At 40.1% G+C, this 5,254-nt stretch overlaps 1 long non-coding RNA gene across 1 annotated transcript; it reads left to right on the forward strand.

Moving 5' to 3' along the window:
• The first annotated feature begins 1,202 nt into the window (after positions 1 to 1,202).
• On the forward strand, positions 1,203 to 4,920 carry LOC139063306 (uncharacterized). The gene is made up of 2 exons (XR_011516646.1): positions 1,203 to 2,660; positions 2,888 to 4,920. It is a non-coding gene; the product is annotated as an uncharacterized lncRNA (long non-coding RNA).
• Positions 4,921 to 5,254: the final 334 nt, after the last annotated feature.

Below are 5,254 nucleotides of genomic sequence, written 5' to 3' on the forward strand. Positions count from 1 at the left end.
ATTCACTGAGTAAATTCGAGTTCCAAAGATCAGGCTGCAGTTTCTTGGAAAACTAAACCGACTCTCAAGAACTTTTTTCTTAATAATTTTTCGTGATGCTGGTTTTCGAGCCACTGACTCGAAGCCAAGTCATTCAGTGACTGAAGGAATTAACCCCTGACAGAGTAAATGATCCATGCCTGCTGGTTTTATCTTAAAGGTTTTCAAAACTCATCTGTTTTCATTCATGGAAATAAGCTCGGAACATGATTACGTTGTCTGAGGGAAATGCGGTCCTAAGTGGGAGGTTTAAAGAGTAATAATGAGTTTAAGTGAGATGAAGGCTTAACTGAGGGTTGTAGTTACCCCTCAACGGACATTTATGATGACATTTATCTTTTGAGACATGAAAAAAAAACTCTACATCAAGTTTATGGCTTTAAATAAGTGTTAAACAGTGTTTTACTTCTCATTTCACTGATTTATTGAGAAAACACATCCCGTTAAAGTGTGTGTTTTCTTGGTGAGGCTGATGAATGAGTCTCTTCTTTCTCACTGAAGGATCAGATGAAAGACTAGCATGGACTGTGCTTATCAGTAGGAGCACGTGTAGCCTCTAGAAGTGAGTTTATCACGTTTTATTTCATAACAGGCAGTTGCTGCTAGTCTTGCTCTTAATGATAATCACTTAAAAAGGTCTTTGATCAGCAGAAAGAACAGATCACAGAGCAATAAGTTTGGATTATCCGATCAACTTCTGCTATGGATGATTTAGAAAGGAGTGCCCAGATCTATCAAAAACTATTTAATATCCACTGTTGGATGGCTCTGTAGCACATACTTACCTGCTGATAGTTGTTTAGATGTTTGAGTGGAGATAGGTGTTGCAAAAAAATGGAAAGTTCACAGTTTCAGCACGTTAGACTGATGCATTTTACATGAAAGACACATAAAACTATTATTGCATAGTCATGGAATAAAGTGCAGACATGAGTCATGCAGCACTGGGCTCAGGTTTGGGTAAAAATTCTGCAAGTGTTGGAGTGTTAGTCATAATCAACTCATGCTATATTATTATAACAAACAAAAGATCTGAATAAAGGTCCCAAAGCCATAATATTTACAGTCTCACAGCTTTGGGATAAAGCTGTTCTTCAATTTGTGGTTCCTGCTCCTAAAGCTCTGCAGCCCCAGCCCGAAGGGAGAGGGACAAGCAGGGTGGGTGCGGCCCTTCACAATGCAGGAGGTCCTTTTCCTGCTTCTGGAGGTGTGGATATTTGTGGTGGTGAATAAGATGCATCCAACCGGTCCTCTGTGCAGCTTTCACAGCTCTCTGTAGAGCCTTCTCTACTACAGGGCAGCTGCCATGCCAGACAGTTATGCAGGAGAACAGGAAACTCTCCACAGTTAACAAAAGGATGTCAGGACTGAGCTCCGAAGTCCAGCATGCTTCATTCTCCTGAGGAGGTAGATGCACTGGTGTGCCTTCATAGACAGGCTGGAGGTGTTGTGGTTCCAGGAGAGGTCATTTGACGTGTGGAAGCTCAGGTAACTAAAGCTGGAGACCGTTTTCACCACTGTCCCTCCTGTGTAGAGGAGGACGTTCCTGATCATGTCTTTGTGTTCTTCACATTGATCCAGAGGTTTTCTCCTCTACATAAACCCTCCAGATTTTCCACCTCCTTACTAAATTTCAAACAAAATTGTTTTATATTATTATTACATCATATCCTATCTTATTCAATGAGCTCCTATAACATTTAATGATGGAGTAAATAGAGAGAAAAAAGTTTCAGCCTGTTTTTATCTTCCCAGACAGCTCAGTAGAATAGTTAGGGATTTGTGAGACACAAGAATCCCACAGTTTACATCAGGATTATTGAATACCTCAACCTGCCCCCTTGACCCTCTCCCGACACAACTTTTAAAATCAAATATTACAGTCGTCAGTCCATTAATCACTACAATTATAAACCAGTCATTACACTCAGTTCAGGTTCCCTCAGCCCTCAAAACTGCAATAATTCGTCCCCGTCTGAAAAAGCCCTCTCTAAACCCTGATATCTTGTCCCATTACAGACCCATCTCTAACATACCGTTCTTAGCTAAAATACTGGAAAAAACTGTAGCACACCAACTCCACAATCATCTCAATACTCATAATCTGTATGAAAAATTCCAGTCCGGTTTCTGTTCAGCCCACAGCACAGAAACTGCCCTGGTCCGTGTTATGAATGATTTACTTCTAACTGTGGATCAGGGCTCACCATCTCTTCTCCTCCTACTGGATCTATCAGCGGTGTTTGACACTGTGGACCATACCATCTTACTAAATCGACTCCAGACTATGGTTGGCCTTTCGGGAACCACACTAGATTGGTTCCAGGAGTACCTTACAGGCAGAATGGAATTTGTAGCTTTAGGACAATGTCAGTCATCCCCCCACACTGTAAATTGTGGAGTACCACAGGGGTCGGTTCTTGGGCCAACCCTTTTCTCCATCTACATGCTTCCACTTGGACAAATTTTCCATAAATACAAAATATCGTTTCACTGTTATGCAGATGCATAACAGAACATGAAAATTGACTCCACTACACCTAAAACTCTTCCATCTGTACTTCAGGTCTGCCTGGAGGAGATGAGGGCATGGATGGCTGCAAATTTTCTTCAACTAAACGGTAATAAAACTGAAGCTATCATAATCGGCACTCCACATCAAACACAGTCTCTCTCCCTTAGCAGTATTTCCATTTTCGGTCATAACATTCCCCTTTCCTCTACTGTAACAAATCTTGGTATCAGACTAGATTCAAATCTTACATTTGACACCCACATCCACCACCTCTGCAAGGTCTCTTTTCTCCACCTCAAAAACATTGCTAAACTCTGTCCCTCTCTTTCCCAGCTAGATGCAGAGAAGTTGGTCCATGCATTTATCTCCTCCAGGTTGGACTATTGCAATGCCCTCCTCGTTGGGGCCCCCGGCAAGAGCATACAAAAGCTCCAGCACAACCAGAACTCAGCTGCCCGGGTCCTGATGAGGAGACGTAAATACGATCATATCACTCCAGTTCTGAGATCACTTCATTGGCTGCTCATCCAATATCGAGCTCAGTACAAAATTGGCCTTCTTACTCACCAGTGTATCCATGGAACTGCTCCTGCCTATCTGAGCGAACATCTCACCCCACACACTGCCACAAGAACCCTCCGATCTACCACCTCTTCACACCGCTTGCACCAACCACTGACTAAACTCTCCACTACGGAAGACAGGTCCTTCAAGGCAGTGGCGCCTCAATTTTGGAAATCTCTCCCAGAGTTTCTAAGGGCCACACAATCTGTGGAGCTTTTCAAAAAAGGCCTCAAGACCTTTTTGTTTAATAAGGCTTTCTAGTGCACAACGACCTACTGAGTGTTTTACTTTATTGTGTTGTTTTTACTTACTGATTGCATCTACTGTAATGACCTTTTAGATGGGTTTTATCTACTTCTGGGGACTGCTTTTATTTTCCATACTTGATAGTATCCTGAAATTTTAACTGTTTTTAACTAGCCGTGTACCTTATACCTGTCCCCTATACTCTGTAGCACTTTGAGATTACTTCTGTAATGTAAAGCACATTATAAATAAAATGTATTATTATTATTATTATTATTAATGCATGATAGAGTGACATATTGTGCAGGAGGGAGGGATGCAGCAGCATCTCTGAGCCCAGGCAGACAGATGGACAGGCTGTGGAGACAGTTTGGTGTTTTGATGTGAGACAGATGGAAGGTTTCATCCTGAGATTTATTTTTAGAGTGTTTTGTCTGCTTTGCTTTAACACCCCTTAGAGTTATTTATTAGGTTACTCAAGGGTTTTGTCTTATTAGGCATCAGTTTTCACTCTGGAGTTCAGCAATTTATGTTAAACAAGGCAGAGATGCTCAAACATCAAATGTAAATGTAAACATTCTTATATTTTTAGACCAAATCTTACCTTGAACAACACTTAAGACTTTAATAACACAAAAGTAGTGATGCTGCTGAATTAGCATAAGAAGCAGTAATTTGGTTGGAATCAGGGTGGATCAGAAGAAAAAGCTTGGCCAAATCCTTATTGATAGTCCAGTCTGCAGACAGGAGTCGTGTAGGGTCGGTAGACTTCCTTCTCTGTCAGTCGGTATCAGGTTGTAGCTAATTAATCAACTGAATCCTCGAGGAATAATTTATTTTCAATGAAAAACATTGTTTTAGGTCTAAATGATGCAGGCTTTAAATTCTCATCAAGATTGAAGCTGCATTCTTCTTTAGTCGTAAGAAGCTTAAGAGATCAAATGTGTCACAGAGATTTGATAGAATTATATGTTGAATATTAAAGTAACACTGGATAGTTTTTCTTTTTTTTTTTTAACTTTATACTAGAGCTTTAACATTGATCTAAGTGGTTGTTGGGTTAGAAACTTGACCAGTTTCATATTTGGGACCACTCTGCAGCTCTCTGTCAACCAAAGCCACACTTGATAGTTTTGTTGAGCGGGTAGGTACTCTAGAGCAGGGGTGTCAAACTCAAATTCACTCTGCGCCGAAATGAAAATCTGGGACGAAGTCGTGGGCCAAACTTAATATTTTTTGAAAAAGTGACGGCAAATTTGCACATTTTCTTTATCAACATACATGCAATTTTGAACCTTTTAATTTGGAAACAAATGTATTTTTGCATTAACACTGAATGTGGAATAACCAAATTACACACGAGCAAGTTAATTTTAAATAAAAGGCATTAGTAGTATTCATTACTTGTGGTGTATTCAGCATTTTTAAAATCTATTCAGGATTTATGTTTTCTTGTTGTTTATGTTTTATTCTCCTTTTTTCTCCTGTAATAAGTGTCATTGCTGCTGTGACATCTAGCTTTCCCCATTGAGGGACAATAAAGGGATTTTCTATTCTATTCATCTATCTGCAGCCTTTCCACTTCCTGTTTAATGTAGGTTAAATATTTTCTCACGAGCCAACAACAAAATAAAAATACCATTTTATCTTAAATGAAAATGCAACATCTCACCTGTTAACTTTCATGTTTTGGAGCAGAAAAAGAGCAGAAAAAGAGCAGAAAACCAACATATTTAAAGCTCAGTTTGCTCCACTGGTTTACTGTGATGCTCACCTGTTCCAGCCAGATACCTGCATCATGGGGCTGATCTGAGCTGAGGAGGAGACTCCTGTTGTTTTGTTCATCTTCATCATAATAATGACAATAGGTGCTCACATAGGTTTGTGCTG

Source organism: Nothobranchius furzeri, chromosome 15 (assembly GCF_043380555.1).
Source record: "Nothobranchius furzeri strain GRZ-AD chromosome 15, NfurGRZ-RIMD1, whole genome shotgun sequence".
NCBI classification, from domain to species: domain Eukaryota; kingdom Metazoa; phylum Chordata; class Actinopteri; order Cyprinodontiformes; family Nothobranchiidae; genus Nothobranchius; species Nothobranchius furzeri.